This window comes from Columba livia, chromosome 4 (assembly GCF_036013475.1).
Source record: "Columba livia isolate bColLiv1 breed racing homer chromosome 4, bColLiv1.pat.W.v2, whole genome shotgun sequence".
Lineage (NCBI taxonomy): Eukaryota > Metazoa > Chordata > Aves > Columbiformes > Columbidae > Columba > Columba livia.
Window position 1 is genome coordinate 58,431,490 of NC_088605.1, and position 25,235 is coordinate 58,456,724.

Below are 25,235 nucleotides of genomic sequence, written 5' to 3' on the forward strand. Positions count from 1 at the left end.
TTTAAAGTTATTTTTTATTTTTACCCCTTTGGACATTCTTGTTTGAAAATTTTGCATTTTCTTTCATAAAGCATGTTACAGACCATACAACTATCACAATCACGAAAAAAAAGGCAACTGGTTTAAAGCACAGGAACATTATAGGTACTAATTATCTGTCACGTTACTGTTGTTATCAGCGATACCTTATCAAACACTGGTTTTCTGTGCCAAGAGCCAACTGCACTAAGTTTGAAAAGTCAAAAAAACCCCCAGCCAGTAGGTTATAGGATTTAAACATTTTGTCGCAATACCAATATAGTTTAATACTAAAAAGTTATTTTAGCAAAGAAAGAGAAGGTGGGTTTTTTAATGGAAGATTTTTTTAAAGAGTTTAAAAAAATACGTTATAAATGTACTAACACCTAGTTACAAAACACTGCATGCAGATCAAATACTTAATTCAGAAGTTCCTCTTAAAAGTGTGGCATGGCAAACGCCATGGGACTCGAGTTCACCAAGAGCTTGTGCAGACTTCTAAAATAATCTACTACAAAACAAGGCTTAACGAGCTTTGCTGCTTTTGTTTCAGAGTAAGAAAGGCCTTGTGTGTCCCCCAGCTTGTTTTCTCCTTTGAGCTGCAAAGCGTATCAGCTGGTCTAACACAGGACATCACCGCTCCTGCCAAACATTGTCCCGTTTGGATCATGAGACCATCGTATCATGAGACCGTCATAACTATAGAAACAAGCTTGTTTGCTTGTTTTTGAAGTAGTCTAAAATGTGACAAGCTGCTCACCCACAGAGCATCAAATGATCAAAGCAACAGTGGAAATCAGTACTTTTTAAAGAGCGTTTTGAGTAGGTTACAAAGCAAAACCAAGAAATGGCAACAATTCCTTCTTCCGCTCACATATATGCAAACTGCTGATTTAAAGTGAGCAAATCAGCTAAGAAATTAGCAGAAAGCGTTATTTAGAAGTGTTTGGTCTTGGTTGTTTTGTTTTATTTTTTGAAAGACTGTAGCTAAACCTGTATGCAGTGAAGAGGATTTGCAAAATAATGTTACAAGAGGTATATCTGTTGAAGAACTTGTCAACCACACTTTAGCTATACCCCCTTTAATTTTTACGTTTATGGATTCTTTTTTTTTCTTTTTCCCCTATCACATATATTTGCCATGTACCTCATTCAGCTACTGGTCATAGTTCAAAGACGTAGGAAATAGGGGATGTATGTGTAAATGGAGAGGGAAAGGAAGGAGGAAGGGGCAGGAAAGAGTTGATAACTTACATGTATGTTTCAAAAGGGATTTAACTTTCCATTTGCATCCCCTCAAGCTGTTGCTCAAGGGACCAAAATAATTACATGAAATGTTTAAATAAAAGTTTACAAATGTTAAATCAGAGACAACTTTTTCTGAACAATTTTGTTACAGTATTTGCTATCACGTGGTAAAATAATTCTACTTACTGACAAACTGGTAAAATGTCCTTCTTTGGTTTGCTAAGTATTGTTACACATAATCCTCACTTCATTTAAAGCTGTTTTTCCTCTTCTAGCGCAATTACCACCTTTTTTCTCTTGGGTAGCATCCAGTCAAAAAAACACTCTGCAAAATTGTTGAGCACTGGCTAAGCCGAAGAGGGTACCACATCCCACTCCGGTAATACCACCAATACATCCTTCCCCCATATATAACCAGCAGACCCAGAAATAAAGTTACAAATTTCAGGCCTTCCTCCTCACCACTCAAGTGTGCAGACATTTATGCTCAGGCTTTCATCTCTGGACTCCACAGATTACTTTAAAAGGGCAGTATTTGGCATCCTCCCTTCCTAGAGGAGTCTACTAAGCCTTGGAATACAGAAGTGACTTACCCAAGTCAACAGAAAAGGATCCAGAGGAACAGATGATATTTTACAAATACACAACAAAACATTTCCTTGCTCTAAGAGAACTTACAAAGTACGGAGAAGAGATGCAGACCGTGAACCAGGGAGAAGTAGGGGGAAAAGACAAATTACTTCAGAATGCTCTCCTGGACATTTTTTTAGGTCCTGAACCTACTGCTGAGGTCTTTTCATTTGTCTGCTGGGAACAAGATTTCATTTTCTTCATGCTTTTTGCTCCCATTTCATCCATCCCTTTCCACTTACTTTTCTTCCCCAGTATGAAGGTTAAACAACAGTGAAATTGCTACATGTCTTTGACAAACATCGTGAAGAAGCATCACAAAGAGAAGCTCCTTTTTGCCTCCGCATTTCTAGTGCCCAGGTGTTCTATTCATCACCAGAGCATCTCTGACAGTTCCACCAACTCATGTAGTAGACCTGTGCTCTGTATCCTATTAGAAGTTCAAATTAAATAAAACTAAGTGTTCCTTCACAGTGTGCTTCTTTATAAACCCTGTTTGCGGTGGGCATAGAGCAGGGACAGCTGCCACTGAGGAGCTCCAACCCACAAAGCACAGATTTGGGAGAACTGCCAGGGGGCAGCTACAAGGTCACATTCGGTAATGGTACTTCAAGTAGAGAACTTTACGTTTTCCACCTGCTACTCTTCACTCTTGCAGAATTAACTCAAACTCGGTGAAATGTCAAAATATCAGCTGACATTTTTCCCAATAAATTAACACTTCCATATTTCTACATCGAAATAAATTAAGAGGTGTTTTTTAGAAAACATTTTTTGGAAATATTTTGATTTTTTTTTTGAAGGCCACCTCATGAGCACCAGAACTGAAGGATATGCAATTACTAGCTACTTCTGAAAAATCACTCTCATAATACCTACTGGCAACTGCCATTCTCCTCTGCAAAAATAATGCCTTTTGGTGCTGTTTTTTTTTTTTTTTTTAACACAAGACAGAACAACCCAACCGAATACAAAAAAGCATGTTTAGTATCTTAATTCTAACAGCAGAAATTACATTTCCAAGATCTGACAGTAGTCCAAACATTCTCCTTCTAGGAGTTTTAAATACCAAGACGTGTAAACAGATGGCTGCAAAATAAACAAATGTGATACAAGGAAAACACTGGATAAATTTTAACTTTCTTTAAATACTTAAGACTTGTTTTCCAGGAAGCACCATCTTTTCTCACTGAGCAAAATAAGGAAAAAACAGTCTCAGTGGAAGTTTCCACTCTCCTGGCCATCATCCTGATCATCTGTTCCGAATACACACAAGGCCAAAATTTCCTGTTTTCAAACTATTGTCACCGTTTTCTAGCCTGTGCTGCTGATTCTAACTTTAGCTTGTTAAACAAACAAAAGAAAACACTGAAAATACAGCAGAACAATCCTTCCACACAGATTAACTGTGAGCACCGCTTTGTAACTTTGATGGTCCAGCATGGGAGCTAGTCTCCCAGTGTTATATCCCTAATTAAAGCATCAAAAATCAGGCAAGATACAATTTGGACAATGCAGCACTAACTGCTGCTACATTTGGTGAATCTAAAACTGAGTGTTTTCATAGTCCTTTCCATTTTACATGTGGGTTCTTGCTTCTCTCCCCTCGCAAAGTCTCATGCTTATTCCCAGTGTAATTGTGCAGCCAGGTCTGTTGTCATCCAATTCACATTAAACTGATCCTTGTTATGATCGGTAGCATCAGTCACTTCCATAAATCATTACTTTTCTGCACTATGTCAGACATTTTCCAATGGCAAACACAAATTTCTCTCTGCCATACTCCTGCACGCCATTGAATTACCATCTTCCTTCACCAAAGGAGAACCGATTCAGAGAGATATACAGAGCAATAAGGCAGATCTGCAGCAGAGCCAGGACCAGAGCCCTCATTTCACCATCTCCAAACTAGGACCAGTGACCAGACCATCCCTCCATCTTTCACATCATTGTACCCACTTCTCATACCTATAAATATTCTGTCATTTCCAATGACTTGCAAGCTTACCTTTTCACTTCTAGTTGTTCTGCTTCACAATCCCCACCCCGTGTGGCTAAGACCTAACTCTGGTTTTGCCAGCAACACCACAGATATTGGCTTTGACATATCCTCTCACTGCTACACCAGCAATCAAAACACAGCTCTTGTCATGGCCTAAGACTTTTCCTTATGCCATAAGAAGTGTATCTCTTGCAGGTCCCTTACCCACACATCTACACGGTCTTTGGTTTGCTGCTTTGTTTCTCAGAACGTTTCCAAAAAGCGACCTTTTCCCCTCTGATCATAAGCATATTCTGATCACCCCCCTTCTCTGGCCTTTCCCACATCCCTCCTGTTCAAATTAATACTGCCAGGACAATCTCCCTTCTCTCATTCCAATCACATCATCTATTTTAAAGTTCTCCATTTAATGACTTGCTTTATTGCAGTTTTGAGCCTCTTCTCCTATTTTTAGGCTTTTTCTTCTTAGGAAAGTCAATGTACTTACTTGACTTCCACCTTCTTGCAATTCACCCCCTATTGCTTTGCTCTACCACCAATATCACGTTTAGTGCATTTTTCTTTCTCTCCGGCATCTTTAATCCTTCTTCAACTTCTGAAGGCTCCCCAAATCAGTAAGAAAGAGCAGGACATCTCCTTCCTTCAGGCTCCTCCTAAAGATTAGCATCTGTCATAGTATTTACCATCACCCAAACTACAATCTAGCTTTGCATCAGATGGATCTATTTTAAAAGTAATAGCTTTGTGTATTCATCAGACAAAGGTTTGTTTGTTGGTTTATTTTTTTAGAGTTGCTCTAGCCTTTTCATCAGTTCTTAAATAAAGCCATTTCGCCCCCTGCAAGTCTTAATCTAAGAAAGCAAAACACTCAGGGTAGGTTCTATCTTTTAAGTGTCCGAACATTACTTAGCACAAGGATTCCTGCAGTGCTGGCAAGACCCCCTTAAGAAGACAAAGCCAGAGAAGACACCAGCGGTGCTGTGTTTGACTTGAGTTCCTCTGTCCTGCGCTGTGTACCCTGTGACAAGTCACACCAGAGCAATGCACAGAAAAATAAAAAACCTGAGGATTTGGAATGACACAATTAATCTAAAGCTGAAAGGTCAAGCCTACACTCCATCGATATCAACAGTTGCTTTCTCATTAATAGCCAGGGATGAAATATTTCAGCATATATTTTTGTCTATTCATTTCTCAGTTCCTAGCAGGACAGCCATTTTGTAATAAGGGATGAAAAATCCCCATTCTTCCAGATCACAAGCCAAGTGCTTTTGTAATATTTTGTACAGACTCAGTTTTCTTCCTTCCTTGCCCGCATAGATATCTATCTTCAGCATCTGTGAAAGGCTTATATACAAGGAAAAAGCAAGAGACCAGAACTATGTAAAAACATGCAATTTCTGATGCTATTTCAGGTCCTCTAAAGCACACTGCAGTTTCAACAAACACACAACACATGCTTCACGGCTTCATGTTTGGGTCACTCGAGCATGCTCATGCTGCATACAAAACAGAGTTTTCCACAGATGACAGAGGCCAAGCATTCTGTGTATCAACTCTTCAGCAAAACGTTCATAGGCTTAAATACCGTGTTTTGTACTCTCCACAAAAGAAAGGGGATTTGAGCTACAGAAGCAGCCATTTCTCCAACTTCCATAGGGAATGATGAATTAAGGGGGATTTAACAATGAATTAAGGAGGACAGTGCAAGGATACCCCCATAATTTCTATAAATTACCCGCAAACTAAATAGCCTACTAGTTATATGCATAATGAAAGAAGCTCCCACACGTCCATTAACACGCGTATAGAAATCTCTAAAGGAAATGGGACATGTTGACGCTCCATCCTTACTCATTCTTTGGGAGAGCAAGGCTGTGCACTAGCCGAAATTTTTGCAAATCAAGTATCTGTAGACTAAAGCAGGAGCCTGAGCCTGTTTTGTAAATGAGCCAGCCACTATTACAGCAATGAAAGGACCAACACTTACTCAAGCCACTTCACTCAGGCATTGCAAAGGGAAAGCTGAAGGAAATGGATTGTGCTGTCAAGGTATTACAGTGAGAACCAACACTGACCTTTTTAAATGCTGTGAGATATTGCAAGAAATTCCTTAGTCCATGGAAGGGGAAGAATTAGGAAGGGTATGTGGAGCACTTACATTTTGGAACAAAAATTATTAGCTTTTCCATTACAAATCATCAGATCTGCAATATGCATGAACCAAGTGTGCAGGCACAGCAGGAAGCTTCGCTAAGAACAGTAAAAGCTATGGTAAAAGTCAGCATTGTGTCCAACATATACATTCTTACTTTCAAAGACTGAGAATAATTAGCAATTAAGCTCAGCGGAGTTTTTTTCTGAACAAAGCTGACCTAAAGAACTCCAGAAAAAAATTAATTTCAATATAAAGAAGCACACAGTCAAAATTATTTGCAAGACATTATGATATATCACATTGTTTTTACTATGGTAATTAAACTGAGCTTCTACTGTAACAGAAATATTGTTTTTCCAATACTGCAAACAATATACTTTCAGATTCAAATAACTCAATGGTAGGAACAAAGGAGTTAAGATATTTAAAAACCAGCTACATCACAAGCCAATAGCAAATTTAACTTCATACCAGCATACTTATTTAAAATTCTTCAGTACAATTACTTTGAGTAGCTTACAAAACGCTCCTCTCGCTCCCATCAACTCACACAAAACAAAGAGTTTCCTATTGTTTCCTGGACTGTAACAGTACTGTTGTGTCACTTATTATTAGATCGACAGCTTTGTAGAATTTAGCCATCACAACAAACTAATGTATTTTTTTTTCCTCCCCACCACAGAACCACCTCCCAAACCCACATTTGATCTGAAAGCAAATCCTCCACAGGGCTTTGCCGGAATCACAGCACCGCGCTCCTGCTCACCAGCCCCAGCGCTCACACCACGGCTTTGACAGCCAAGAAGTTACAGATGGTTCTTGAGTAACGATACAAATACTAAGATAAACTAAGTGTTTTACAGGGCTGTATTAACACACCCACGCATGCCCACATACGCCTGTATCCTACTGAAGCGATACATCACAGAGTTTCTATTTGCACTCTGTGGCATAATTTTCTTTTCTTTTTTCTTTTTCTTTTCTTCTTGAGTTAGCAATACAACTGAACAAACAGGTACAGGTTTAAACTGACGTTTCAGAAACAGAATTCACCCGGTCAGCTGGTAAATCAAAACAAAAGATACACCTCTTTCTGAATAAAAAACATCTGTCAAGCAAAAAGATAAACATTCTTTAAGGAAGCCTCTGTTTACTTAGTCCAATTCATTCACCATATACCTAAGATACAAAGCAGAAAAATAAACAACATCAAGAACAGGGTTTTTTTCTAGTTTACCTCGTCAAGTCTCCAGAAAATTTAAGCAATGTCCTGGCCATTTCTGTAGTTGTGTCTACCCCAAAATAAGCAAAGCTTTCTTTTTCCTGCCAACTTCCCACCTCACTCTACACCACCCTATCCTCGTAACCTTTGACCAACAGGAAGCAGACACAATGGACTGAAAATAACAGCAATTGTAAGATTTCGAATGATTTAATACATGAGGGGTGGGCTTAAGATTTGAAAAACTTCCCTTGCTTTGGTTTTTCAACAGTGGCTTAAAAAGCATGTTATCAACACCGACTCAAAACATTTCTTAGATAGATATTAAATCAACGAGACTGAACTGCGAAACACGCTATTAAGAGCGCAGAGGTACAAATTCTTGCATAAACTGAGAATCTGCATTTAAGTCAGTCACCAGGCTATTATATACAATGAACTTAATTTTCCAACAGTGTAAACAACAGCAGAAGTTCCTTACAGCATTATCTTTTTTTCCCCAAATATTTTTATCACCTGAGCTTTTAAATCAATAATCAGTATGTATCCCACAGAATGATATGACATTCTGATAAGAAATGAAACCAGCAGTTAATTTAAACACTGCAGTTAAAGCTATAAACAAATGTGGTGATGGAAAGTCACAGAACAACCTGCTAATATGAAAACAACCTTTGCTAATTCTAAATAGCCAGGGTGCACTTTGTGGTGTAGAAAGAGGGATCTTTATTCTGTCCTCATGTACCAGCCCAAGCAATAACCCCATAGATATCTTCATTAACAGTGAAAAATTCCTGTGCTTTAAATTGTAATAACATCTTGCCATGAACACTTGAGGGTTACGGATTCCAAAGTCCAGATAGGCATTTATTTTCATTAGTTTCAATGGGTTTTTTTGGGGTGCATCCCAAGTACGAGCTGATTATTATTTTGCAAAGCCACAATCGCATCCTGTCTCTGTCATCCCTCCCCAAAGCCCTCAGGTTCCTCCTTTGCGGTTACCCCACACCACATACGGCTCACAGTGATAAAAGCAGAATGAACTGACTCGGACTCACCTCTTGTATAAGAGCTACACTGTATTTTCTAGAGAAGAGAACAGGGGGGATACGAGTCAGTGTCATTTTTACAGACTTGTCCTGAACACAAGGCAAATAAATCAAAGGTTCTTCCACAATCACAAAAGTTGATAACATCCTCTGCCTTGTAATCATCGAGCGAAATATCAGGCTAGGAGTACTGCAGTAGGATAGTTACAAGTATGCTGAAATGCAAGGTTGTAATAATGTTCCAACATAATTTTGAGTATATTTGCTACCCTATGCACACACTTTATCAGCCATTCACTGCACCTCTATTGCACATTAAGCACTGCTTGGTTTTAGATGCATTTTAATCATGGAATTACACTAGAAATATTCTTTTACTTGCAGCAGAAGCTCAGGCATTGCATTTCTCCAGTGTAAGGCTGGGTCTAGACCATCAATGCCGTATTTCATTAAGGTCTGCAAGTGCTCAAAGTAACTACAGACAAGTCCCTCGTGATATGGATTTCACTATGGTATCCACAACGACCTCAATATCGCACATGTGCAAGTTTCCGAGCATTTCAGCTGAAGCCACCACCGGCACGTTAGAATGGCAGCTTGAAACACAAACTGTTCAACATGGAGAGTTCAAACATGAGGTTCTCTGCAAAGCTGCATTTTAAGAGTCCCTTGAAACCACTTCGTCTGTTAATAGGATCCTCCTTTTCCCTTCCCCTGTTTTAAGACACAACCTGATGCCATCACACCAAGGAATAACAGAGAAAGGATATCCTGCCTAGATTTTCCATTATACAGATCAAATCATCAATCCAGAGAGGTCTTTGCTTACACATCGGATAAAAAGAAGATGCTTCCAACTGATAAACCCTGAGAGGAAGCAAGGTTGGCTCCATGACTATTTTTAAGTAGCTAAGATTCATACAATGGCCTAAAATTAATGGCCAATCCCAAGGGTCCATGAATCCTTCCTTTAAAAAAAAAAAAAATTAAGGAGTTTGCATATTTGAGGGGGAAAACAGAAAACAAAGTAACTAGAAGGTGGCACATATAATCACGTGGAGCGGCTTATTCACGACGTGAATTATGACAGAAGAACTGTAAGATGTACAACAATGTCAAACCATAATTTTAGAACTGCCGATGTAGTATGATTATATGATGATATAATCATGCTTCTTCCCAGACTCACCTTGAATTAAGTTTGCACATTTAGTTTAAGTGAAAAGATAGGAAGCTCTATGTCTTTTTGTCTATAAATGAAGCAATTATTTTGACAATTGCTGGGAGAAGTCTTACTCACAGCTCTTGTCGTTTGGACTAATAGTCTTTTGCCGCAAGCATCACATGACAAAAAGCAAGTAAACACAGAAAAAATACCTTTATGTGGCTGTATCATGAACGAAGGAACTTGTTTCTCAGCCCTGATTTCCAAGGCCAGCTACCACAGCTGTGCCACAGCTTCCAGCTGAGCAGCCCCCTGTATCTCACCACCTTACAGACAAAGGGCATTTAGTTTACCAAATGGCCAGTGTTTCACATTTAGCTCAGTTAAAAGCATCCCACATCTAAGGCTTCATCTAAGCACGATAAAAGAAGTCATGCTTTCTGCATCTGGACAGCTGAATGCAAATGCCTTTGGTATAATCTAAGGATAAAATCATTTCAATGGCATCATTTCAATGGCATCATTTCAACATTAAACGCACTGAAAATGCAATTCTCATGCCAGGCATTTATTTGGATAAACAACAAGATTAGGCAAAAGATCACCTTTGTAATCGAGGAATTACTCAGAAACTCAAGACATTTTAAATATCACCATTCATCCCCACCTTTTAGCACTAAGAAAGATTTCTTCTTACAAGCATTTCTCCTTTTGGAGAGGTTTGGGGTTTTTTTGCTTGTTGCTCTTTGTAATAACAGGGTCCTTCCAATGAGAGAATGACGGAAAATAAAAATTGCCTAGAATTTCTGACCTCATCACAAACTATTCCCTTCCTCCTCTGTGCACTACATAAAGTGAACTATTAGCCTGCTGTTTGCTCAGTACAGTGAGATTGGTCATTTCTTTATTTGTAGCACATCACATCACAGAATAGAGAAAACATTAAAAATAGATTCAACAACAACAAAAATCTATCTTTAAACCACCAACCCTGCTATGACAAACCCTATCAGATTTTCATTTATTTTGTAGTTTTAAGCAGACTGAAGTGTTACAGTCCCTTTACCTTATCTGGCTCGCAAAGTACTTCACGTTTTTAAGGTTTGCTCTTTGACATGAAAAGCAAGCACTGCATTATCCAACCGCTTTTTACACCTTTTTGTGAGAGTTTCATAACTAGTTTCACTTACTATAAAAATGTTTAATTTTTAACTTGCAGGCAGCAACGGAACTCTAAAACTAGATGCCTGGTTACTTTATTTATGGGCTCTCTATACATCTAAACAGCATTTACTTTGTTTACTGACTGGAAGCTCTTACTACTGCCAGCACTTCAGGAACAATGTAACTGTGGAAAGGGGAAAACATGTTTTTCTACATTTTGTTTGTCACCTAACAGAATTACAAGGTACACATGTACCAGTTTGAAAATATTTTTAATAGCTGTTAATCTCAAATGGAGAAAACAACCTACCTCAGCAGGTTCCTTGACTGAACTCGTAACTTAACCCTTTTCATTCTGGAGCTACTTAGCAGCAATAACGACTGCCAGATTTGCTGTAACACCAATTATTTTTCAATATCTGTCTCATAATGACACTGAAAAAGTGTATTCTTTTTCTAAATATGACAGTTTTTTAATCCTTGAAATATGAGGAACTTTGGGACAACAACAAAAGGCACAATATCAGAAAAAGAAGAAGATGTAATATCTTGCACAAAATTTTCCAACTCTTAAAACAGGTATCACAACACCACCTATATAACCCAGTAAGATACACAGAAGCGGTCCTGGTGCAGGAGAGGCCACTGTGCTCTGTTTCAAATAGGTGAGATTTGGTAGAGGAGTGCAGTTTTCTTTTGCACCCCACATCATGTCTCACACGGGTTTCCTAAGCCCTCACCCTCAGTGCTGAACAGATGTGAGGCACATACTGAGGTTTGCAAGTGGATGGCTCCCCAACTTCCACAGCCAACCACCTACCCCTTCCTTCCAGACCTGAAAGTCTAACAAAAATACAGAAAAAGAAGTAAATAGCTACTCTAAGCAACACTCAGCTGACCTTCACGTTTGAACAGACTGCAGTTGCCTCTGCTGCAAGCCTCTTCCAGATACCTGCAGAGCTGGAGCGGCTTATTCACGACATGAATTGTGACAGAAGAACTGGTAAGACCAATTACAACAATGTCAAACCATAATTTTAGAAACTGCCGATGTAGTATGATTATATCATCACTGTCACCGACTGCAAAGACAAGACACCTACTAATATCACATTATTTGTAGTGCTGCAGCCAGCTCCCTATCAGACAGGTGCCACTTCACTGAAGCTACTACATGATTTGAAAGCACTCGTTTTTCTTGATAGGCAGGGAGGCCAATGACTGAGTAATATGGAAACAAATACACTCTCACTTTTGATAACATGCTAACATGCCGGAGTGGCAGGAACATCCACTCTTACTCTCCATTACCAGTATTTTAATAGAAAATAAAATAGACTTCAGCACACTGGGCAAGCCAACTCAGACTTTACTAAAGCAAAATTATCACTGCACTATCAAGATCAGAAGATTTTGAGGATGGGATGATAAAGTGAGAACATTTTAGTATTATTTTAGTTCAAAAACTTACATTGCCTTTTTTTTTTTTGCTCCTAGAAACTATAGTAAACTTTAAAACATGTGGCCCCATGGCACTTTAAGAGTGAAAACACTGCTAGAACAGCTCACATCAGCTTTTGATGGACACCATCCAAATTGTTTCAATCCGGAGGAAAGATATTTTGGTGATCAAAGCCACTGACTCAAAATAACAAGAACACTTACACCAAAGTCTTGGCAGCTTAACCAAAATACACCAAATCAATCAATTTGTTACTCACTTCGTAACCAATAACTAAGCAAACCAGTCTTACTTGTGTGCTTTCCACCCCTCATAACTCTGCTCAGGTGCTACAATAAAAGCACAGGCAAACAATTTAACAGATCAGTATACTACGAATGCCCTCCCCACAGCAGCAGGGAGAGATGATTTTCTGCAATATCACGTGCTTGAATTAGACATATAAACTAAACACCTTCTGCCTGAGCAAGGTGATGACAGCATGCGATGCTGCTTGGAGGAAAAGTTACATCTGAACTTCTCTAAGCATTTAAAAGCGGCATTGCATCACACCAACTGAATTGATAAAAATCCCGCAGAACATCAAGAGGCTTCTCAGTAATTTTATCAGACACAACAGAAATGAGCTGACACCGTAAAGAAGCACATACAAACTACTGCTTTCTCTTTGAGTCACAATATTTAGATTGTTATTTCCAGCTCAGGTTAAACAAATTGGTGTTATGATACTATTGTTAGGCTAGATGTATAAACACACTCCTGCACTTTTGGAGGCGGGCCAGCCAGCTCAGCAAACAGATCACAAAAGAAACAGTGAAGAGGTAGAACACGAGCTGCTGCTGGGGTTCACCCACCGGGCTGTTATGGAGAAGGAGCTGGGGGTGGGAAGGAAGAAAACAGCACAGAACAACAGCGGAGCAAAATATGTTGTGAACACGCTATTTTAAGAAGTGTACATCTCTTAAAAATAAAATTTTAAAAGGCTCAACAGTTGGCTCATACTCAGCAAAATAACTCCTGAACATTTTGTACAAGGACAGCATCAAGCATTTTCAATCAGCATGCTTAACTCCAGGCAAAAGAAACACTGGACATATTATCATTAATAGATTTCTTACAGTGAAAGTAAAGGTAGTGCTCAAAGCACAAAGCAGCAGCAGCAAAATTTTACTCAGCACAGAAAACTGTTTTCATTATGAACAAAGAATAAAGACAGAACATACTTTCTGGGTAGTCCAGATCTCCCACTTTGTCTCTAACGATGAGGGCTCAGCCTTACTCCCTCTCTCTTCTGCAACAGCTCCGGCACTTGACAACAAGTCTCCCTTCTACCCAACGTCTGTCTTAAAAATTACATAATACTCCTTTTTTTTTTTTTCTCATTTCAACCAGAAGAGAGGTTTTTTGAAACAATTGTTTTGGGTTTTTTTGTTTTTTACAGTTGTTTACCAGGGCACACGGTCTACAGATACCGAGTTGAAGGAGGTATATATGAACCAACATAGCTTATGGATTTTTTCAGATATTACAACCAGCCTATATAACCAGGAAAAAAGCTAACAACTTTTACACAAGAAAGGCAGAATAACAAATACAGTAATGGATTACTCTGCCTAGCTTACACTCTGTCTTGGTGAACCTGAATTCACACTCTGTCTTGGTGAACCTGAATTCACTTAACTGTTCCAACAGCCAAAACGGCCAAGACATCATCCCTGCAAGTTCATTTTTTAAGTGGAGCCGACACACAGAAAGGAGAAAATTGCATTAAATAGTAAAGCCAGTAACTCACTCCCTTTGAAAAGGGTCTTGTGAGAGTTCTCATTTATGATTTTCTCTTCTTGGTTCACAGCAGACCCTCTGGAAAGAGTAGGGTGGGTTGCAGACATACCAACAAAGGAGGTTTCTATTTTCATAATCAAAACACTTGCCTTGTTTCACTGGAAATACTCCCTAATCTTAAATTCTATTCAGAGGAATAGGTCCTTAGCCAGCAAAATCCAGCTGCGCACTAAGGCCTTGCTTTGCCCACCAAACAAAAAGTAACTGCAAAGAGGTGCTGTCAACTGAGCACCCCCAGACATCGCAGGCAATGCCAGGACTTGACCAAGGTCTCCAAATAGGAAATCTTGACATACTTCAAGTCAGCCAGCACACCTGGAGAGCAAGATAAAATTGAAATGGAACACATTTCCGTACCTATTTATAACATATCGTAACAGTCAAGTAAGTCATTTCAGTCTACTATACAGAAAGATATGCTTAACTACACAAAAATAATGCTTTGTGAACTGTTTAAAAATCAGAAAAAAAAACCCACAAAAAACTAATCTGTAATACTCACCGGTTCACTTAGTTTCTTAAGTATTTATTCTTTGATGAAATTCAACTTGATTTTGCATATAAATTATTGGCCTGCCTCTTATTTGCATTTACCAATACCCAGTATAACCTTGATTTCTAAAATCAGTCATACAAGGTGCTGTCTCCTATTATCAAGTTATGCCATTTTACTAACCTAAAAAACTAAACCTGAAAAATTCATGTGTACTTGCTCTGCTCATCATATTTCACAGAATATTGTTGCCCATAACTCATTAGTAACTTCCACAAGTTCATATTTTTATTTTTTGTCAAGTAGATAAGTAAGAACATTCTCCTCACAGTGTGCATTATTTCCCCACTTTTTCACACACTGGAACGGGTTGTTGCGGGTTTTGGGTTGTGGGGGCTTTTGTTATTTTTGTTTGGTTGGTTTTTGTTGTTGTTCATTTGTTTGTTTTGTTGTTGTTTTGGGTGTGGTTTGTTGTTGTTGTTGGGGGAGGAGGGGCTGGAATGTTGTTGTTTTTCACACCAGATCCTAAATAGCTCTTAGACAAAGATCACTTCCTTGAAGAACTGCTGAATAAATAGTCCACATCTGACAGCAGAGTTCAGAAGAAATTACACTACTGGGGCTTTCCTTGCCAAAACGAGAGTATCTGTGTTTTTGTCTTACTGGATATGTGTATGTGCTTATTAATGCCATGCAGTACTTCATCTAAGGAACAAAAATGAACCAACCACTCACACCATGCAATATAAGTCAGGAGTGTTTCTTCTGTTTGTTCACTCCGACAAAGACATTAACTCTGCTGTTCTTTAATACAGAAAAATATGATGACTATACAGAGACAGTAATTACTGCCAGTCTCAGAATAGTAGCCTTGACCTTCCAAAATTCTGTTCTAGTAACCCCTGCATTATAAATATTGTAGCACTGGAGTCCCAGACTTAAAAACATTTGGTTTTCATTTTAGCTTGGTAGGAAAAACAGAGCTGAAGTATACAACTAGTCAAGTATAATACTTGTCATTTGAAATTCAGTGTTTTCCAATGAGCTCTTAAAACAAATAGCATATGCCCAAGTGAAATAGGATTTCTGTATATCACCAATTCTGGTAGCAGCATGTGCTACCTGCCATACTATTTGCAAACAGGGCAGACAAGAAGATACGCAGTGCCACTTACGTTACACCTCATCCTAGGTCAAGATAAAGCCAACCTTTGGAAAAAACATGGTTTATAAAAACAGAACTGTGATATGCATTGATATTCTCCATTGCTGTAGGGACATGGGAAGTTACATAAAAACATATCATTTTAACACTGATACTACAGAATTTCATAAAGAACAGAGAAGCATGGTAAACCAAAACTAGCACAAGCCTGACACTGACTTTAAAAGAAAATAACACCATCATCCAGTATCTTACTTTAAAACACAGGAAGATGCATCAGCCCTCCTCAGCCTCCAGCTGCCACGACTTTTATCCAGGAGAAAACCCCAGGAAGATCTCCATTTCAGCATCGCTCCAAGGAGAGCACCACGCTTCTTTAGCATCCGTTCCCAACAGCAATACAACTGAAAGCTCTGCACTCTGGTAGACTCAATGAAGGTTTTAATCATCTAATGAGATTACCTCATCCCTGTGCGGTTTCACAATGCATTCTCAACGGCAGCCCATTACGCCAGTCCCCTGACATGCGGTATCAATCACACTAATCGGCTTATCCCACTATCACTCCTACAGCTGGGTGACTGCTACACACAGAAGCCAAAACCATGAAGAGTTTCTACCTCACAGGATAAATAAAAAAGAAGAAAATCAAATTGTGAACTAAGTACTGCCACACTACAGAAAACACTGATAGCTCCAGACCTAAAATTAATATCACTTGTGTCCAACAGGTACGTAACAAAGTAAAACAGCTCCCTTATGAAGAACATGAAGTTTACTTACAACAATTTAAATGTTTACAGTTAATAAATTTCACACTGGAAAATCGTAAAGCTTCACAGAACATCAGTAGCTGCCTTTTCTGAAACACAAGCTTCCTCAGTTACCATCAAATGGAGCTCACAAAGTACAGCACGCTGGCTGTTTTATTGCTACCGATATAAAAATGTTACAGTAATTAATGCTACTCATTTACCAAAGCAAGAAGCATCCAACCTCAAAGTAACATAACACTTGTACAAATAAGACTTGTTCTATTTGACAGATGAGGCTAATGAGAAAATCTAAATATTAAAACTATTCTCGGCCCATATTTTGCTCTTTGGTTGCAAGTAAAAAAATAGCCTTGAGTCCTGATATCTTTCTAGGTAACACAGGGATCCAGCTGTTGTACACACGGCTACAAAAAGCTGGCCACGCTACACAACTCGCAAGAAAAACAAATAAAAACCCCTCTAGTGTCAGCATTTTACACAAGAGAGATCAAGCAGCTTGCCCAAAGAAGCACAGGATTCATGGGCAAAAATCTAAGACATACTTGCTAAATTAGCACTACCTTATCACACTAGCTGTACCCCTTTTTCTTCCCCAAAGCACTTGAAAATAGTAGTGTTACCAGGATTTCAATACATTTCCATTCAATGCAAGAAAAAACACATAAGCATAAGCACAGATATTAGCACATAGTTAACAATATGATTTTTTTAAAAGGCTACATGTATATCTAGACTTGACTGGGACTCTAAAGCAGGTCTTCCTAACGCAAAACACCTAGTGTATCTCTAGTGTATCCTTTTACCATTAGCTGCTTTCAATAACTTGAAGGAAAGTGAAGGGAAGTTAAATTAAGGAGACCAGATTAGTATATAAGGCTAAAACCTTGTAATATTTAGGTCGGAAATACACAGAACCACTTAAGACTTGACACAACCTGTAAAAAGCAAGACTCTCAAGACAGAAAACCCAACCAAAAAGGCCAAAAACCAAAACCAGAATGCACAACTACCATGAAGCAGCCTTATGATGCCCTCAGAAACATGGTGTGACTTCTGGACTCAAAGATCCTTGTGAGTCCCTTCCAACTCAGGACATTCTATGACTCTGTATCTGCTCATTTTGGAACACCAAGCATCCCCAAATGCTTCTGCAAGCATCTCGACCCACTGCCAGGCTGCTCATCGGAAATGGGAACGTAAAAAGGGAAAACCAGCATGGCAACATCAGGGAAAAAAATATTTTGATCTTCTTATCCAAAATTAAGTGCCTCATAAGCCGCTGACTCAGTTGGCTCAACTGACACCAGAATCTGACTTGGGACTCCTGCCTTGCTGAGCAATCCTTTTTTTTAGGGAACAGATACCAAAAAGCAACCTTGTGGCATTTGACGTTCCAGATAAAACACATCATATTGTGAAAAAAGCACCTACATTTTCTCCTGATTTCCCACATGCATACTCAATCCAAGCAGTTCAATAACTTCACATTTTTATAGGATATCATCTTTGCACATCGCAAGTGAAGGCAAATAGCTCTCTGCCTTTCAAATAGAGACTCACAAATAACTTACCCTGCCACCCAAAGGGATACTACCCCTCCAGAATAAAATATAAGACTGGGTGATGCTGGTTCTCTCACCCAGACTGGATTACTTTTACACTGAGTGAACACTTTTGATTTCTTGACTTTCCAAAAAAATGAAGGACAAGACTACAATTGGGAGTAGTCACCACAGATTTATGAAAGGAAAACCATGCCTGACCAACCGGGCAAAGTTACTGGCTGAGGGGATTATGGGAGAGCAGTGAAATTTAATTATCTTGACTTCAGCAAAGCTTTTAGCAACATCTCCTATGGCATCCTCATAGACAAAGCCAGTAATATATGGCCTAGACAAGTAGACAGAAGAATGGCTGTACTTCTAGCATCAGAGGCTTGCCATCAGCAGCATGAAGTGCATGCCAAGGCAGTGTACCTCAGGCATCAATACTGGGGCCCGTATAGTTGAGTATCTTCATTAGTGACAGGACAGGATGTACCCTCAGCAAGTTTTCAGGTGACAAAAAACTGAGAGGTGCAATTGATAGACCAGATGGCTGTGCTGACATTTAGAGGGACCTCAGCAGGCTGAGAAAATGGGCCAGTGAGAATTTCATTAAGTTCAACAGAGGGAAATACAAAGTCCTGCACCGGGGAGGAACACCACCAGATATCAGTGCAGGCTGGAGACAGCCAGCTGGACAGCAACTTTGCAGGGAAGGCCACAGTACAGAAGATGACCATAAGCCAGCCAATGGGGCCTCACAGCCAAGGAGGCCAACAGCTTCTTGGGCTGAATTAGGCAGGCATTGCCAGCATGTCAACAGAGATGATCCTTCCTCTCTACTCACTCTGGTGAGACACATCTGGAGGAGCTATAGGTCCAGTTCTGGACTCTACAAGAGAGACATGGACATGCTGAACAAGGTCCAGGGAAAGGGTGGTTAGATAATCAAGGGCCTGAAGCATCTTTCATATGAGGAGAGGCTGAGAGAGTTGGGATTGTTTAGAGAAGGGTCTTATCCATGGGTATAAATACCTGGTGGAAGTAAAGACAATGGAGTCTGACTCTTCTCAGTTGTGCCCAGTAAAAGGACAAGATGCAATGGGCACAAACTAAAATACATGACATTCCACTTCAACCTAAGAGAAGTTCCATTTAGACATAAGAAAAGCCTTTTTATTGAGAGGATGACTGAGCACTGGAGCAGCTTGCCCAGAGAGGTCTCCATTCCTGAAGAGGCTCAAAACCCAACTGGACATGGCTCTGAGCAACCTGCTGTTGCTCTGAGCAAGGTAGCTGGAGCATATCTCCAGGGGTCCCTTCCAATCTCAGTAATTCTGTGAATATATAAATAAACAAGAAACTGTCAAACATTGTATTTGTTGACTGTTTTGAAGTTTTCTTTTTACCACAAATACACAAGCTGAAGAACAGTCTGCATAAACAAAGGCCTTTGAATCCTTTGCCATTTGAAACATCTACTGAGCAAGAGCCTTCTAGAAACTAATAAAATCACTTAGGTGTTTACAAAGGACTTTTGAACAATCTGTGAGATATGCCAAACAGGGAATACAATTGAAACAACAAGACAGGTAGACAAACTACAGCACAATCTGATCCCTCCACATTTAGAGATTAAACTGCTAATACACTTTAAAAAAAAAGGCATAAAATCAAAACTATAGCTACAAACCAGCACTGCTTATTCCACTATGCTGTCAAAATAACCGCACTGATAAAAAGGAGACAAGACAGGGGAGAGGAGGAAAGATGCACTTGACTTAGCTTCAAAAACAAAAAAGAGTTGGAAAAAATACACATCTCTAATAATGTTTTACTCTCTCTTGAGTACCAAATATTGGCACTAGAAGCAGCATTATTGTTCTGAATAGCACTGAAAACTACCTAGGAAGAGCAATGTAGTCTCTGAAAGCATGGAACACCAGCAATGCACAAGTGTCTGGCTTTAACTTCTGGACCTTTAATAGACGCAAATATTTAATTCTGTCCCACCCAGCAACTTAATACTGTTTCCAAATTTGAACAATATTCCAAAAGTCTGCTAACAGCCTTCTGAAACCAAATGTTCTTTTCTACCCCCAATAAAAAATTCCTATTGAAAAAGTATCTAAATGCCTCTCAGAGTCTGTCAGCCCTGCTACTGAAAGAATTTAATGGGGGATTGGGAGGTGGGGTGTGTAGAGAGAACAGGGAAGGCCATCTTCCTTAAACAAACCAATAATTACCTCATTTTCACTCTTTTTCTCACACAGTCAACTTACGACAGATATCCAGGACAACAAGTCATTAGCACAACCAGTTAAAACATGATTTAACTAAGACAATACTATAATGGGAGATGTTAGGCAACCTAGAAATATTAAATTCATTGGCTGGTCTATCTGCAATAAGATTCCTGATGTTATGATGTAAGTTTCCATAGGGATTCAAAATGCCAATTAAATGAAAAGCCAGAAAAAGTATGAGTTGCATTCTTGGTGTAGAAAAAAAAAATACCAAAAAGATGAACTTCATACAAATCTTGTTTTACCATTCATCCCAAGATTGCTTAATGTCTCTGTTTAATCTAAATGACAATTTCATGGAACATCAAAGTAATTCTAAACTCAGGTAGGAGAGTCACGTAAAGCATCGGGAAGCACAGCTGCATTAGGATGCAAGAATTCATTTCTAATAGTAGAGTGCAGACTTCACTGGGTTTCTGTAACTCATTTATCAGTGGTACCAGTATTTTCCCACAAATGCTTTTGTTATTCCCAGCAGAAAGGCTCACACTCTCAAACAAGCACACTACATTGCTGACTAAACCCAGCCTGAGCATCATACAGAAATTCAAGGACTTGTTCATAATGGTAAAGCACCAGTGAATCATCAAGAGTGCTCAGAGGATAAAAAGGGAAAAGAAAAATATGTCACCCTGAAAGAAGTTTATTGAGCATATCAAGTTCAAGGGTGTGGATTTTTCCTATTATTTATTAGAAAGTTGCCACTTTCTACAAATATGCAAAATTTAGACTGTGTCTTTAGCAATTCTTCCTGTTGGTTTACATTTATGTAGATATTGTTAAAAATTAGACAAATATTGTTGAATTCAAGTGAGGAGTCATTATTCACCTTTCTGACCATTTCTCTCAAGGATTTGAAATGATGCACAGGGAGAATTCACTCATGCAGGTGACCCCATTCAGAATAGGCTAAGACTAAACTAAGAAGTATTTGTCTTTTTGACAGACATGAAGCAACAGATTCATGTGATTCCTGAAAGTGTTTATTTTTCTTGATCTCCTAGTTCCTAAAATACGTTTCCCAGTGCAAGGTATTGTACAAGCGTGGTAACATTGCACAAACATGTAAGCAACCAGTGAATGGACAAGAGAGAACGACAGGAAGAAACTGATTTGCAGCACCTGAGCACCAGGAAACAGGGATTTGTAAACTGCAGTTTTAAAAATAATTCAAAAGAATTTTCCAATCACTGCTGTTACCTCTTCCCTAACACTGCACAAGAAGTAAGTATCACAAGCTTGGCATGTAAGACCACAATAATGTTTCAGGTCTGACAAGTCATTTTGGGCCAGAAAAACATGCCATTTCTGACACATTTCTGTTGGTCAGAACATACAGATTGCTCCACACTCTTAACCAAGGCATTGCAATAGGCGCAAATGTTGAAAGAAGGTTTTAAGAAATATCTTCCCACCTCACAGTAATTTCTTTCTGACTCCATTATGATGAAGCAGAGTGTGAAGCTGTACTGGAATTTACACCCACAGAAAACTTTAAAGATGAGAAAATGCTTCTGGAGATGGACATTTGACCACATTACGTATGGGATTGGGGTTGTTTGGGTGTTTTTGTAGTTTTGCATATTTAAAAGAGTCTGTCCTGGGAAAGTGCAGGTGCTCCTTAGGCCAGCATGCTTTCAAACCTCACCTACAGGATTTACAATGGATTTAGTTCAGAACCACAAACCTCAACATATACGCTGCACGGCACCGCCAAGACCACGTCTGTGAAAAGGCGTATCTCAGCCTGCCCTTGCAGTTCCTGTCTAGTATTCAGAAAAACCTAAACGAACAGCACTAGACAAGATACACAAACAGATATATATAGTTTGATAAACACACTGTATAGGAACAGCTCAGAGCAAGGAAGCCTCATCACTTCTAGTGATATTATTCCCTGGCCGACCCAGACAGGTGAGCAGTGAACAATCATTACTAGGGGACAGACCATCTGAAGAGTAACAAGCTCCAGGGCGTTGTCTTACTAATATTCAAAATAAAAAGCTGGCCTAGACAAGTCTTCAGAGGCAGCAGAGCTCTAGCAGAATGAACCCGAGACCCAAGATGTTGCTAACAAGAGATCTGTGATATCTTCTGATCTCTGCAGTGTGGATTCAGGTCTGAAAATAAAGGATAACATCTTTTTTTGGGGCTCTGCCTCCTGCCCCTAATTTCTGTTATACATTATTACATAGAGATATGGTATGCATACATCAGAAACAACATGATTTTACAACTATAAATTACCAACATTTGGTAAGACAGCAATTTCAACCATTGTTCCAAGACTACCAAGTAGTCATTTGTTAACATATGAATTGAAATTACACAATATTTTACAGCAATAAATTTACACTCAAAAAGCCAAACCAAACAGCCTTACTGATTTCACTTGATTAAAAGCACGCTTGAAATATTTCACGAAGTACAGCGGGTTTTGTGGAAGAGGGGCAAGTACTGATGTGAATGCATGAAACAAGAGACCACACATCTGTATCGCTAAGCTGGTCCAGGTGCAAAGCACCATGGAAGAAGCAGACCTGCAAGAAGAGGGAAAACCAACTAATCGGCCCCAAGACAGACCTGATGAAATAACTAAGCATTAGCAAACAGTAACACACTACGTGCATTTATGCAAAGCCCTGCCAACCCAGGACCAGCTTTGTGCACTCTCCCACTCTGGAGGGAGATGTGCTGCAGCAAACACCTTACCAGCTACTCGACATCCTTCTGGGGTGCAGTTTTTTGGCTATATCTTTGATACTTCATGATGCTGTCTTAAAAAGCAAAGCCAATTGTATTTCTTTTGCTCTCATTTATACTTGATCAGAGGCACCTCTTAAGATCAGAAAGAAAATCATTTTTGCTCACCGTTCAAGACTCCCCCGACAGCTGTGCCTGGGTGCACACACGCTTGCAAACATGTATTTGAAAGGAGAGGCAGAACAATTGATTTCCTGGAAGTGTCACGTCCTGTTGTTTTTCCGAGGTGGCCTAGAGAATTATCACAATCCCAGATGTTTATAAGGGGAAGGAGAAACTGTAATGGCTTTGCAGAGGATGAGACAGTTGACTGCCTAAGCACATTACTCTAAACACAAATTCAAAGCTTCACTACTTTTTTTCCTATATGGGCTCTCTGTTCCAAGTCCTGGAGTTGCAAGCTGCAGGACATTAACAAGCACACATTTGAATTTCCAGCCCCTTCAAGTGTGCATGAGGCAACGAACTTATACGAAGTATTTTTAGACTTCCTGCAATCAACTGTCCTCCCGGCGTTGCTCAATATGACGCACAGTTGTCTGAATTATGCAGTTGTGCTAGCACATGCTCTATTTCTAAAATTTCATTTCTATGTTTTCCATAAAATAAGTACTGTCAAATTTGCTCATGCAAGAAGTTGAATCACAAGTGATTAAGGGTCATCTAAGCTAAACCATATTGTGTAAGTTCTTATTAAATTACGCTTATAAGAAGTAATTTGTTTTATCTACATGAAATAATTGTGTAAACTGAACAAAACACTAATAATGCTTGGGTGTGTGTAGAAAGAGAAGTGGTAAATTCTGTACAGTGAAGTTTTGTCATTAGAGTCACACAAGCCTAAGGTTAGGCTTGCTTGGAGATAACATGCATTTTCTGTAAAAGAAAATAAAGAAAAAAACGTTGCCTTAACTTTACAGATCCTGTAAGACAGAACAGCTGAACTTGTTAGGAATTGTCCTGTTTTCTGGCGTGGTTCAGAAAATATTCATCAGTTGAATTGTTTCAAGGAAGAGGAGGAGTTGGGAAGCGGAGTGATGGTTCGTCTCGTCTAGGCACTTCGTGTGCCCAAGAAAGGATCAAGTTATAGCTACATTAGTGGCACGTATGGCAAGCCAGACAGAAGTATTTCAATGCAAGATTTTCTTGCAAGGAATAACCATGGATGGGGTGATTACTGGAACACCCTAATTATTCCAGTACAATTGAGTAACAAATCACTATTTGATGCAGCTCCAGACTATACACTATTATAATAAACACTGTCATTAACCATGATTATGCATTATCTCTAATGAAGAAGCTTTCAAATTAGCTGCATCCTATACCTCAGAGCTTACAAAGGCATCTTAGATGTCTTCTGCTACCAATACGCAAAAAATGGGGGACTAAGATTGGTCCAATAATATGCTGATGACACTTCTTCCATTAAGAAAACAAAAGATGCCATGAAGATGTGACACTGTGATTTTAAAGTGCTACTGATGTGTTTCTTCTGGACTATGACTGCCCTTGGTGTACTTCAGCACTGACTCTCATTTACAGAAGAAACCAAGTGTTAGTTTTGGCAACTGCCTCAATTCATCATCCCCTCATTATGACCATTATTATTAGAACACTAAGACGTAGGAAGGGGGGAAAAAAATATATATATACATTATACATATATATATGTGTGTGTGTGTATATATATATATATATATATATCGATCACACTGTCCCAACTATTCAGAAGAAATGAGAACAAGTTTCACAGAATAAAGCTGATGTAACTGAACTGTCTTTGACTCAAGGCCCAGCTGAGATTGCCATGCAAAAAAGTACTTTGTTTTTAAAAGTTTCCACAGTAGTGTCCTGTTAGAAAGAAATCAGAATTCTTTCTGAAGAATGAAATAAAAATAATCTGTTTCATGTTAACAAAGATGACTGTTTTCCTCAGACTAAATGATAACAGGCAAAGAATTTAAATGAAGGAAACAGTCTCTGGGGGGTTTCCTCTAAAAATGGTGAAGAACTAATCAAAACAATCAGAACTACACTGACTGATTCAACACTGCTGAGTCTTACTACAGTATGTGCTAGTGACAGTGTGTTCCTTTTTCACAGTTACAGTCTTGGCCTGGACAAAACCAAGAATAGTTCAAGGAGTTAAAAATTAAGCCATATATAAAGTTAAGGATCCTCTCTTTACTAAGCACACAAAACACAGTTAATCCAACCCTTTTTGA

At 39.1% G+C, this 25,235-nt stretch overlaps 1 protein-coding gene across 23 annotated transcripts in view; it reads right to left on the reverse strand.

Annotated features, from left to right (window-relative positions):
* GAB1 (GRB2 associated binding protein 1) overlaps positions 1–25,235 on the reverse strand; it is a 103,473-nt gene that overhangs the window by 46,624 nt on the left and 31,614 nt on the right. The window contains exon 1 of one of the 23 annotated variants that reach the window (XM_065061977.1): positions 23,116–24,281. The exons of 14 other annotated variants lie outside the window; for them this stretch is intronic. The gene's annotated coding sequence lies outside the window, so the exon portion shown is untranslated. Of the gene's footprint in view, positions 1–7,293; positions 9,588–13,341; positions 13,709–15,873; positions 18,128–23,115; positions 24,282–25,235 lie in introns of those variants that run through there. 8 more of the 23 variants (XM_065061979.1, XM_065061984.1, XM_065061975.1 and 5 more) reach the window with 8 other exon arrangements.